Source organism: Ambystoma mexicanum, chromosome 14 (assembly GCF_040938575.1).
Source record: "Ambystoma mexicanum isolate Mex_15411 chromosome 14, UKY_AmexF1_1, whole genome shotgun sequence".
In the NCBI taxonomy this organism is placed as follows: domain Eukaryota; kingdom Metazoa; phylum Chordata; class Amphibia; order Caudata; family Ambystomatidae; genus Ambystoma; species Ambystoma mexicanum.
Genome location: NC_090940.1, coordinates 422,279,207 through 422,293,412, shown reverse-complemented (window position 1 = coordinate 422,293,412; position 14,206 = coordinate 422,279,207).

Here is a 14,206-nt window from a genome sequence, read left to right as displayed (position 1 = left end):
CCATACCATGGTTTCCGCCTCCGCCCACTTCTGCAGATCCTTCCACCACACCTCTAATCGAGGTTTGTGACATGTCTTCCACCCCATGGCAATTCTCCTCTTCGCAAGCGCATATGCTAGATCCTTTAGTTTGCTTACATGCCTACGTTTCTTCGGCCTGGGGAACCCCCCCAGAAGACAAGCCCACACCGTATCTACCTTGATCGTAATACCCTTATCAGCTAGTTTATGTGCGATCTCCCCCCAGAAGCGCTCAATCGGGCATGACCAGAACACATGCACCATGCCCGCATTCTCCTTGTCACACGTAGGGCATGCCTGCCATCCTGCATTTTTGAACTCGGCTATCCTCTGGGGTGTCAAGTATGCCCTATGCGTAGTATACAATTGCATCTGCTTAAGTCTCACGTTCCTTGAAACCTTCTTGTGATACCCTTGGACTTGTTCCCACATCCCATCCTCCATCGGGGTACCCATTTCGTCCTCCCAATCTAGTCTCAATTGTAACACACCTTTTCCTACTTTAGACATCATCTCGTATATCCGAGATGTCTCGTGCCCCCCCTCTGCTATATCATATATTATGTCTACAGTAGCGTCTGGTTCTTCCTCAAGCCCCATTTCAGACCACGTTCTCTTGATCCTTCGCACCAATCTATGGTACGTGATATACTGGCCGGTGTGTAGCCCAGTTTCCGCCCCCAGCTCCTCAAAATCTATTATAGCGCCCTCCCACCAGATGTCCCCCATTGTTACTACTCCAACCGGCTCCCAATGATTCCTGATTAATATCCTTAGCTGCTCCTCCCCATCCGCCAGTGCAACCAACGGTACCTGAGGGGAGCACGGGCCTGGGTTCCCCATTAGCTGACATGCTCTTCGCCACATCTTCCACCCCAGTAACAGCATCTTGGGGCGCCCCTCCATTGCCGCCTAAGGCAACCACATAATCGCTTTCAGATAAAATGGGGCGCAATCCTGTCTGAACAGATTGCTTTCTGGGGTCACATCCTCTGAAAGCCATTTGGCTACATATTGTAGCTGACTGGCAACGTAGTAAACTTCATAATTGGGCAATTTTATACCTCCCTTCTCGTAAGTGTTCTGTAGTTTCCAGAGGGCCACTCTATTCTGTGTCCCATGCCACAGGAAATCTCTACACATACTAGCCAATCTACTAAAGAACTTTTTTGGGATCATAAACTGGATATTCCCGAAGTAATGCAGGAGCCTAGGCAAGACCACCATCTTTAACATTGCACTGCGTCCCATCATTGCTAAAGGCAGTCTTACCCAGAATCGCATGCTGTTCTCTATTTTGGTAATTGCTACTTCTGTGTTGCGCTCATGCTCTTCTTCCACCGTGTGGTATATGTCTATTCCTAGGTAGCGAAATGTGCTGGTTGCCCATGGTACTTGCAGTACCGGCAATTGTTTCAGGGGGATCCCTTTGTATCCACCCAATGGGAACATGCTAGATTTCTGAGGGTTTACAGCTATTCCGGACATTCTTGCATATCTATCCATCACCTCCAAAACATATTGGAGGTTTTCTTCTGGGTATTGCAAATATGATAGTATATCATCTGCGTATAATGATATCAGGCGTCGTCCCTCCCACCCCCCACAAGAATGCCTATCATGTCGTACTGTTGCCTTAGGTAGATCGCTAGGGGTTTTAGAGCCAATATGTAGAGCATAGGGGACCATTGACGGCCTTGTCTGGTTCCCCTACTCAGCTTCCAACTTTCTGATATCACAGACCCCGTTCTAACCCTGGCCAGCGGCTCACTGTACAACATTCCAGCCCATTGTAGATATCCAGGACCCATCCCGTAGCTAGCCAGGGACGCCAACAGCCATCTCCATTTGACCGAGTCAACGGCTTTTATGGCGTCAAGCGACACAATTGCCAATTCGTCCTCACTTTCGTGTCCGTATTCAATGACTCTGGGGAGCCTTCTAAGATTATTGGATATGTTCCTATTTGGGACATATCCTGTCTGATCCGGGTGAATCAACTTGCTTATTACTCTTCTTAATCTGATTGCCAAAACGGCAGTCAAAATTTTACTGTCTTGATTCAACATCGATAGGTGTCTATAAGATCTGCACTTATGTCCTGGCTTATTCGGTTTGGGGAGTGGTATTCTAATCACCTCCCTGAGTGACTCCGGCAGTCTGCCTAATTCGTACGCTTCATTCAACATGTCTAGCAGAGGGGGGGGGGGAGTACCTCATCTTTGAATATTTTATAAAACTCGCTTGGGAGTCAGTCAGCCCCCATGGTCTTACTAGTTGGCAACTGTCTTACCACCTCCTCTAGTTCCTCTAGGGTAATCGGTGCGTCCATCTCCTCTCTGTCGTCTGCACTGATCTGTGGCAATCCTATGTCTTCTAGTGTTTCTACAATCATTGCACGATTACCCTCCCCTTCATCTCCATACAGCAGTCCATAGTAGTCTGCAAACTCCTGATTAATTCCCTCCTGGGTATCCACCACTTTTCCGTCTTCCCTTATTATGGATCTGATTGTGGGTCCAGGGGTCTCGCTTTTGTACAACCATGCTAAAATCCTTCCTGGTTTATCTCCCCCAGCATGCTGCCCCTCTATATATTTTTTATAGTTGAGGTTACACAACCTTTCCCAGGGCCCGCACACTTTTGTTGAAATTTTAGTATCAGGTCACTGTCTGGATTAGTGCCATTTTCTCCTCTAAAAGCCCTTTCCAGATCTCCCTGGGCTTCCTGTAAGTCCGCCAATATCCCTCCCTGCAAACCTCTGGATTTTGCTATGGCCACTCCCCTTATCACAACTTTGAAGGCCTCCCACAGTGTACCCGCTGAATCTACGCTACCCGTATTTGTCTCAAAGTAGCTAATTATCTCATCTCTCATGTCTTCTCTAAAAAGGGGGTCTCTGAGCGCTTATGCCCTGAGGCGCCATGTCGGGATTCTTGCTCTCGGGGGACGATATTGCCATCCAAGGATCAGAGGCGAGTTGTCCGAGAGGACCCTTGCTTTATATTCAACTTGCGTGATCTCTGTCAATACTTCTGGGGTAACGAAAACATAGTCCAGCCTAGTATGTAGTTGCTGCGGGGCAACGTAATGCGAGTATTGTTTTTCATAAGTAGCGTCTGTAACGCCTTGGCTGATGGGGCAGGTCTGTCTAATTTCTCATCTGACCTATCCACTCCAGGGTTTAAAACGCAGTTAGACACCCCCCCCCCCCAAATCACCGCACTCCCCACACACATACTGAGATTGTTAGTGTTTTAAAATATGCTGCAGTATTTTGGTTCGGGGCATACGTGCTTATAATATTTATTTCCCTATTTTCCACTAATCCCCTCACCACAGCCATCCTCCCGTCCGTTTCCACCAACGTCTGTAAAAGCTGAAACGGAACGTGTGGCGCCACCCAAATGATCACTCCCCTGGCATAAGCCGAATATGACAAACCCACCATCGCTCCCTTCCTTTCCACTTGACCATCTCCATCTTATCTTGCGTCAGGTGGCTCTCCTGCAACAGGGCAATATCAATATCCCCCACCCACCCATGCAGTCCAGCTCCAGTTGCTTAATTCTTCTATGTAAGCTTGCACCCCAACTCAAACACCCTCTAACTATAAACACAACAACCCCTCCCGCCTCCTCCCCTCCCGCCTCCCTGCTTTTCCCAAGCACCCACCCCAACTGTTGCCCAGCTCCATCCCTGGATCTCGGGCTCCCCAGCATCTAGCCCTTCTGGCAAAAGCCTGTACTCGCGGCTCAGCAGGGTAAAGTCGCCCTAATGGCCGCCTTACTACTAATTTTCGGGGGTAGGTAGCTGCCAACTTGCCGCTCCTGCTTGTTCCAAATTTGCTACGCCTAGTGCTACTATGCTCACTTGCAATTTTAATTCTCTATATTCCAGTCCAATAGTATCATAGAGTCCAAAGGTACATGTTATTAGTCAAATGTCGCAAAACATCATGCTAGGACTTCCCTCCCGCTCATCCCCACAGTGTACATGATACCGCATCCTCACTCATCGTTCTCCTGGCGATCCTGTTCTTTGCTTCGATACGGACAGCTCTGCAAGTCCAACCATGATGCTGCTTCCTCCGGGGTATCAAAAAACAACGCCCTGCCCTTATGCAAAACTTTCTGCTTCGCAGGGTACAAAAGCATGTACGTAAAGCCTGCTGTGCGCAGCCCCCTCTTGACCGCTACATAGCTATACCGCTGCCTTTGCACCAGCATAGTGTAGTCAGGGTTTGCCGTGATCTTGGAGGAAGCTCTGTCTATTGTTCCACCCTTACGAAAATACTCCAGGATCTTCTCTCTGTCCTTATAGTTCAGAATTTTCGCATTTATCGGCCGCGGTGGTGCCCCAGGCTGTGGTTTCCTCATCAGGGCCCGGTGTGCCCGCTCTACCGTGAACCCTTGCGAGAGCTTATCTACTCCAATTACTTGCAGAATCATGTTCTCCACATAGTCTGTGGGGTCTTGGCCCTCTTCCCCCTCCGGCAGGCCGACCACCCGGATGTTGTTCCATCTAGCCCTTCCTTCTGCTTCCTCCACTCTATTTTCAAGGTTAGCAACTTGTTGTTTTAGTACGTGGACCTCTTTCGCATTGTTTGTACTTACATCTGCGTTGGTCTTCACAGCGCTCTCCAGGCCACTAGTCCTTTCTGCTAGCGCTCTGACGTCTTGTCGCAGCAGAGTGACTTCAATTCCTACCGCATCTATTTTGTTCTCTAGGGCCATCCGTAGATCAGCTATTGGCACTTAGAACTCAGATCCGTTATGGCCGCTAGGATCTGCTGGTTTTCCCCTCCTGGGGTGTCATCCTCAGAAGCCACCACCGCACTTTGTATTGGGGTCAAGGAGGTCCGCTGTGCCCTTGCGTAAGTCTCCATCGTAGGCTGTTTGCTTCTGGCTTTCGTCCCTTTCACTGACATCCTGCAGTCCTTATTCCACGCCTGGTACTAGTTCAATGTTATTGTGTTGTCACCAGTTCTGTTTTGTGCTAGTGCGTCCTCAGCGAACTGCCCTGCCCAGTGGCACATAAATTTGCATCTCGAGTGGGCTGTGTCCTCCCATGTCTCTTCTCTGGCCACAGTAGTCAGTATTTTAATAGGGTGATGTAGAAGCCATTATATACACCCCACTCACTTCTGCTTCAACTCCTCCGCTTCTGTTGTCAATGTGCCAGTTTGCTTAGGTGTCTGTGTTGTTCGGCAACGATTCAGCATGGGTACTATATCTTTTTTGCAGGTCCCTAATGTTGCATCAGTCCCTGGGCCCTTGCCATGAAGGGGCAGCTTTTCAGTGCGCCTCCCACGTCTATGCAGCACTACGTTACATGCGGTCCTTCTTCCTAGAAGGGCCGTGCCAATCCGTGCTTGCTGTGTTCTACAAGAATGAGGGAATGCTTACTGCCAGTCCAAGCGTCCTCCTTGCCCTCTGCAACTTGCCGCCGGTACTCTGTTTTGTTCTCACTTTGCACAAGCTAATGTCCACTGTAACATACACCTGAGGCCCCGCTGCTGTTATTTATGGACCGCTCGCGATCGGTGTTCTCCGCTGATCCCCCCCCACTGCCTGCTATGCTCTATTATACCGTTTATGAGCGGCTGGGTGCCGCAAAAGCATCAGGATGCCCACCTCCGTAACACGGGGCTCACAGCCGTTGTTTACTGACCGCTCGCGGTCAGTGTCCTCTGTAGTCCCCACCGCTGCCTGCCATCCTTTGTTGTGTGGCGTATAAGCGGATGGAAGACGCGCAAACATCAGGTGCCCGCCTCCACGACATGGGCTTCACTACTGTTATTTATAATCTGCTCGCGGTCGGTATCCCCCATAGATCTTCACCACTGCCTGCTATGAGCAGCTATGAGCCGCACGAACTCCAGGCGCCCGCCTCCATGACACGGGCCCCACTGCTGTTATTCATGGTCTGCTCGCAGTCAGTGTCCTCCATAGGTCTCACCGCTGCCTGCTGTCCTTTGCTGTGTAGTTTATGTGCGGCTGGGAGCCGCGCGAACATCAGGCGCCCGTCTCTGTGACTCGGCGAGCGTACGTTCCGCTCCCTCAAAGTCCAAAAATATTATCACAATGTTGCTTCATATAAAGGCAAGACTTGGAGGCAGAGCATCACGTGACTTCTGGCAGCTAGTTTCTTTCGCAGGTCGTGCCATTCAGCTGCATCCCATTTTTCTCGAGGCTGCGAATACGCTCCCATTGTTGTCCGCCATTTTGGCAACAATGTATTCGCGCGGCTGCATCTTCAAAGTTCTTTTTCTCTTGAGTCCCAGGCGCGATGCATGTACTTTTTAGAATAGCTGCAGGGCATACGTTCCGCCGTCCATATCTCCAATTATAGAGCACATGTGTTGTTTTTCAGGCATATTTCAAGGATCATTGGCGGATCAGCAGGAGCTGCACATGAAGGCACGTCCTATTCCATGGCTAGTTAGCCACGTCCCCTTTCAGCATTATTGTTCAGTTTTGAGAGTTTACGTATTTTTTTCGATATTTCTTTTTTTAGTTCTGCAATTTCATTGTTAAATTTGACTTTACAGTGTGTTCTAGCAAACAGAGTTCACTTGTGATTGAGCTATTAATCGAATATAATCGGAATAGTGTTCTCCTTCAACCGAGGTAGATGAGTTTTTTTTGGTGATCATATTTTCTAGATTTTATATCCTTGAAGGGAACCATTGAGTCTATTCATATTTTTACTTGATTCAATTTTGTGCGGATAATAAAATTATTTTTTTAGCTGGTGAGGTATCCATCTGGTTACTAACTGATTGTGATCACTATCAGCTGATGGGAGAACTTCAAAGCTAGCTATTCTTTTATTAGCATCTTCTGATATATAGATATAGCCAATCACTGACTTTGAACTACCTCTCGACCATGTAGGAGCCGTAGGAGTGTTGTGGATTGAAGAGCCATTGAGCATCCTCATTCCTCGGGTCTCCAGTAGCGGCTGCCACATCAATGCTCTACACTTCGTTGTGTTAATTAAACAATTCATATTAAGATCACCAGCAATTATCGCTGTTTTAATAGAGGTATCCAGGGCTCTAGAATAAAGTATTGCTTCTACTTTAGACAGAAAAATGTCTTCATTTGAAGCTAGAGGGTTCCAATATATGTTAATAATCACACTCTGGGTATAAAGGCTGAGAACAGTTTTTAGTCATGATTCTAACTGCTTGGATTCCTGGGTCCGGGGTTAACCAAGGAGTAAGATTAAGTTGAGTCAATTCGAATAGCTACTAGAAGGCCAGCCAATGCTCGACCTTTGGTTGGTTTAATAGATAGAACAGATGAAACTTGATGATCTACCCATATCGGATTCGAGGTAAGCCATACTTCTTGGAATAGAACTATATCTGCATTATGAACTGCCGTAGGTAGTTTGCTAAGAAGATGGCTAAATCCTCTAGTATTCCAAAAATTAGTGAACATGAGTGGGTTGGTTCTGGGGATAAATGCTATTTCTCTCCCTGATCAGAAGAATCTTGTGCTTTCAAAACCCATAACCATCTTGATTTTGGGTTAGTTAATTTAAACTCTTGATTTGTTTGAAGAGAGGTGTTATTACATCTGCAACAGCATTGTGAGTCTTTTTCATTTGACCCACTAGCGGAGGCCAAGTTGTTTATCATTTTCTGTTCCTGGGGAGGTGGCGTAGCTTTGGCTTCTAATTTGAGTCCTATTCTATATAGAGCAAATCTCTCAAGCCATATTAGATTTTTTACCATCTTGGACGGGATTACAATCTCAATTATATCTTGATTCGAGGGGATTGAATATTTTATTCGGTCTATATCACTTGATTGAATAAACTGAAGAGAGTATATAGAATGCAATATAGTTAAGATTGTCTTCCTATTTGAAAATGGGTCTTCATAGACTCTATCATTGTTGCAATTAGGGTTTCATCATCTAGACTAGGAAGAGCAGTATCTAGTTTCTCTAGTTCTTCTATTCTTGCTGCCTCATTCCCAAGTGTCTGGGGTTGGTTATTCATCTGCAAAGATAGATTTCTTAAGTTGTCAACCCGAGAGGTTTTAATTGATTTAAATTCAACATCCGGAAGGTTCTTAAACCCAATAGATTCAATGATCTGATTGGTGGTGGTAAGCTCTTGACATTTTTGATCCATGGTTTTAAAAATCGGATCGTCCTTATTGAGTTTAACAAACATTGTCTGTTTAAGTCTAGGTTTATCTTGTTGAGCATGGTGAAGGCTATGGTGAATCACATACATATTAGGTAGTGAGTGAGTCGAATAGACATATTCATTAGGTCAGATTCAACATTTGACACATTTCCAACTATTTTCTCAATCACATTCATGGGATGATATATCTGATTGATCAAGTATAGCCTTCAGCAACATTGGATTTGGTGGAGCAGATGGTGTTGGATCATTATTTTTTTCACTAAACTGTGGGTCCTCAGAAGTGAGACGAATTGGTTCATCAGGGATCTCAGTATAGATTTTTCGTTTCCATCATTAGATATGGTATTAATTTTTTTAGAGTTCTGATTATTATTCTTAGTTTTGGACATATTTATTTTGCTTGTCTTTTTATTATTTGTCTTTAACCTACTTGTTCTAAAGGATGCGACGTACGTTTCCTATTTTTCTTTTTGATTTTTTTTAGAAGCGTTTCCTCCTGGGCAGAAGATCTCATAGGGGAGGATTTAAAATTGAATGCTCCACTACAATTACTTCAGGAGTTGGATGAACAGGTATGATAGACAACTCAGACTCTAACTGATTAGATGGGGAGTGTGAGTAATTAGGATCTAATTCAGTTTCCTCACCTGGTCCCTCAGCAATGTTGCCTAAGGTGGTTCAGTACATGTATTGACAGAAGTTAACATCAATGGGAGGTTCCATACCAACCAATCAACTTTGTTCATTAAGATTACAGTATTATTTAAATGTGTAGCTAACTTTTCCACTCCTTCATACAATTTAGTTAAAGTGAAAATACTTGTGTTGATGGCTACTAAAGCCGCATCCAAATTAGTTGCATTCACTGATGAAAAACCAAAGGGCGGGGCGTAGAGTTGGTTTATTGTAAGAAGCTACAAATGAAGAGTCAAGGGCTAGATCTTGAATATTTTCTTGTTCCGTAGAAAAAAAGGGCTGGTGAGCCTGATAGCCTTGATATAGACTCCACACTAATATTGGAGTTGCATTATGCTGAGTCACAGAATCAGGGATCATTTGAGGAAGCCCCGCTAGGGGGGCTAAAGAAGAGAAACTTTGTGCAGTAATTTGAGAGAACAGTGAAGGAATAGTATTCAAATCAGGTTGATGGAATTGCGCAACGGTCCTGATCTCCCCCTCATTCATTATCGAGTGAGGTGGAGTAAAAAAAGTATCAGTAGCATCATTTATCCCATTCAGCATGTCACATTTTTGCATTGTGACATCTGAAAGGGCATAGGACATCATTTGCTTTCTAATTTCATTGGTAGAGGGCTCTGCTGTGCTTGTTTCAATTGCTAGGGGCTCTGCTCCTATTACTGGACCCGCTTGCACAGCTGAGCTTCTTCTGACAGGGTCAAAATGAACTGAACTTCTTCTGACGGGATCGGAGTGAGCTATAGCACGTTGGTGGTCTTTAGTTATCGTTTCAGACCGCGAGCATGAGACTAAATAGCATTCATCCTCTGGTAGACCTAGACCCGCTAATACGGACTTCTGCAAGTTTACAGAATGGGGCATGCATGTAGTTAGTTTGTAAACAGACATTTATACGTGCTCTAAAGGTAATAGACAGTAAAGAGAAAAACAGAAAAGTAAAGCAGTTTCTTGCTAGCAACTTACTTCCTTACCGCATATAATTGGATAGTGATAACTCTATAGCTGTGACTAGACAGAAGAGCGTAGAGCCCAGACCACAGAACTGCAGACCTGCAATCTGGTACTCTACCATACTCTTTGTGGTGCGCGCGGCCAGTTGTTTTTGTAGGCGATTGGGCACAGATGGGCGTGTTTTGGAGATTACTAAAGAAAAAAGGTAAAAACCGGTTTTGAGTATATCAGCTCAATATATGATAGTCAGAGCAACTATATAGTACATTTAGAGTAAATCCAACCTGGAAAAAAAACCAAGTCCAAATAAGCCCAATTCAAGATCCAAGGGAGAAGCAGCAGAAAGAGTCCAGGCGTCTGCAGTCTGGTACTCTACGGTATTCTTCGTGGAGCGTGCGCGCTGGTGCGCGTGGCCATTTGTTTTTGTAGGCGATTGGGCACAGATGGGCGTGTTTTGGAGATTACTGGAAAAAAACGAAGTCCAAATAAGTCCAATTCAAGATCCAAGGGAGGGGAAGCAGAAAGAGTCCATTGTCTGCAGTCTGGTACTCTTCGCGGTGCTCTAAACGTCATGGAGTTATAGAATAAGGCAGCCAGCTGCATCAATTTCATGTGCACTACAGACATCCACTGGCAAAAACACATGTAAAGTGCCAATGAGGATGTAACTGACTGATAGAATCTTAAAGGAGGAATACAGCTCTGCCCAATAGCCTTCTATTTTGTAATGGTAAGGGCTGCAGCCCAAGAGAAGGAAGCAGAGCAACATACTGCAAAGTAATAAAAACAGGTTGGAAAGGAGGGGTCCAGGCAAACCCCAAGTACAAGGAAAGTCAAATTTGGTCAAATAAGGACCAGGCAATCCCAAATACAAGGAAATAAATACAAGTTAAAAAATAAATGGTGAGAAATTGAAAAAATTAGCCAAATTATCCAACTGAATATGGAAAAACAAACAAAAATGGACAAAAGCAGCTGGCTGCAGAGTTTCATTGTGTACAATTAAGTAATAAAATGGGAAGAACATGGAATCCAGGCAGCCTCCAAGTACAAAGAACAAAACCCAAATGAAAGGAAACAAAAGTGAAATAGAAAATTAGAAATTAGAACCAAACTCAAAGGCTTTGCAGCGAGGATTCTCATTATGGGCATATAAAGGAAAGATCAGAGACCTGAAGGCAGAAACAGCCGCATTGCTCACTAGAACACCATCTTAGTATGGCAAAGGCTGCAAACCAACAGTGGGAAAACTTGGCATCCTAAAAGAAACGGGAAGTAGAGGGAGCGGTTCATGAAAACTAAAAGTCTGAGGAAACAAACAATACCAGAGAAGTGGGATTACCAATATCAAGTACAAGTAAAATATGCTGGCTAAATAACAGATACAAAATAAAAATACATTAACTAGAAAAACAAACCAATCGAGGAAGTGTCAATTGGATGTTGCCAAAGGACAATTGCAAGATAAACATTTTGGGGGAATAAGGAGTACATGGGCTTATCTGCTTCATTATTGGAGGCCCTGAAACATTTCTAGGTCTTCATGATACCAGTTGACGTTTGCACAATTGACTCTTCTACAATTTAGGAAGAGGCTAAAACATTCCTGTTTCAATAACGACCACTGACTCTATTATTCAGCTTTTGCACTCTTGATTTTAACATCTGTGCCCAGATGCAGTCTCTGCCCGGTCCTAAGTGAAATGCACATTATCAATCCTCAAATCAAATCATGACCATGAATAGATCATCAGCAATAAGGTCTATGGTATCAGAGGCTGGTAAAAAATGACCTGGGCTGAAGTTCAAAAGTGTCGAGAGACAAATATGGAAGCATGATGAGCAGTAGGAAGCATGATAAAAGCTCTAAATGAACTGCATGTTGTAAAATGAGTGATGGACATTCACACACACAGTGACCAAAGGAACAAAAACATCCTCATTTAGGATAAACTTAGAAAGGCAAAGAGGAAATATCCCTAGTTTTCTATGGCCTGATACACTGAGTGTTTTTCAATAGGACTGCACCATTTTAAAAGGATCTGTGAATCAGGCCCTAAGTATCTGCAGCCATAGAGGGCTATTCTAGCCAGTAACTGGTTTGTCAGTGTTACAACTTTGAGCTTCTGTGTTCTTTGTGACATGATGCCATTTGATATTGCATAATGCCGGTCTGATGTACTCCAACAATGATCTGATCTGTGCTACTCACTTTTGCCTTAAAATCAATATTTTTACAATTTAGAATTCAATGTTATAGAAATAGATTATCCCAGGCCACGTAAAATTGGTACAATGGTCAAATTGACCATTGACCATTCAAGCCTCTCTCTTCAATTATTGAAATTCATGCTTTCTTGCAGGGCTGGCACTTAAACAGGTACCTTTATGTGCTTTATCAGTTGGAACATCCTACACCTTTTAGGAAAGTATTCTCTTGAGCACTGGGATTATGCCTCTGTGGCGCTGCCCCGTGATATAACACACACGCGGGAGAGCGACCGGGAAGCCCGAACTGGCAAGACGCGTGTGTGTGTGTGTCTGTGCAGAGCGGGTGCTTACAGGACCACATGGGGGCCCCGACCGACCCCCAACAGTGGCGACGAGTGGATGCGGATGCCCGGGCCCGGCGGTGATAAATGTCATAATTTTTCTACATGGAAACGGACGACATTTCGTTTCACGCCGTGGCTGCGGATCGCACACGCGGCTTGCGGCCATTTTGTCAACAGGGCCGTGGAACTTCTCCAAGCTCCGGTTTGGATGGGGAAGGTGATCCAGGTCTAATTTTTGGACACACTGCTTGCAGGCAGTCTACCCTGCATATACATGCCCAATTTATGATTTTTACTTCACATTTGGGCCTCCTACGTCGAGTGAGAGCAAGGAGAAGGGCTAAAATGGCAGGGCCTGCCTAGCCCAGATTTTATTTTCTCTCTTCTTCTCTTCAGCCAATTTTTGGAACTTTTACACCACTGGTGTTGCTGCAGTGGAGGGGCACTGTGCTTCATCCTCTTCATCATCAGGCTGCTGTGGCCTCTTCTTCGTCCTCTTCATCATCAGGGCGGAGTACTGCAGTGGTGAATCCTCAAGTGGGCAGTCATCTTCTTTCTAATTCTTCAAAGCCGAAGGCAAGATTCCACCATCCCCTCCCCAGATTGGACTGTTGCTGCGCCTGTGGAAGGGGTATCCAGGTGTGTGGTGGTGGTGGGTGACTGAGGTGCGGCCCCCAGGTCCTAGTGTGGGAGTGCCTGTGTGCTCAGGCCCATGAGTGGCGCTGGTGGGCAAGACGGTGGGCACCCTGCAGCCGCACCACTTCCCCAGGATGGCGGCCAAGCTGGAGGTCAACAACAAGCTCCTCAGGCTCCAGTGATTCCAGTTCTACAGCCAGTGGCCGCTCCACAGCTACCCCCTCAACACCAAGTAGGCGGTCAAGCTCCTGTGCCTCAGGGGCCACCGTTCGTGCAGCCAGTTGCCCAGCCAGGACCTCCGATCATGGCCCAAGCGCGAGCCCATGCAGCCCTGCAGCCCATCCCAGAATTTGACGCATCGGGCCCGCCGTCCAGCATGGGGCCTAGGTGGAGGAGGGGTGGGTTGGTCGTCTCGACATGTACTTCCGGGCCGCCCAGGTGACAGACGACAGCAGGGTGGCTACGATGCTGTACTCCGCTGGGCCATCTGGTCCAGGACATTTTTGAGTTGCTTCCTGCGGGGGATGGCAGCTATGACGCAGCCAAGGCAGCACTCCTGGCCCACTTCTTGCCCCTTGCCAACGTGGACTATGAGAGGTTTGTCATGCTGTCGGCCAAGCAAAAGGACGATGAAACATTGGACACTTTTTATGGACGCCTGCGTCGCCTCTCCCAGGGCTGTGCGTGGGGAGACTCAGAGGACATGATTCGCACAATGCTAATTCAGGCGTGCTCAAGTGTGCCAGAAGTGTGGATACGACCTACCTCACCTGACGGAGTGTCCAGCAGCTGGAAAGACATGTGGTAGGTGTGGCCTGCCTGACCATTTTTCGAGAGTATGCAGGGCTGCCCTGCCCGTGTTGGTACCGAGAGGACAGGCTCGAGTTTGGGTCCCGCGCCAGAACCGCCCACCGAATGTGGCCCAGGTGGACCAGGGCGGGGAGGATGCCCAGGAAGAGGAGGCAATAGAGGATGAAGAGTACATTTTCTTTGTCTCCAGTGTGGAGGTCCTAAAAGGAAAGAACAGAAGGCAGCCGAGGTGTGTGGTTGAGATCAATCATTCGCCGGTCCCGGTGCTGGTGGACACGGGAGGCTCGGTCAATGTGATGGCCAGGGGGCACTATGATACCCTTGAGCCCCCCCCGAAGCTGCTCACACTGAGGGCCCGCATA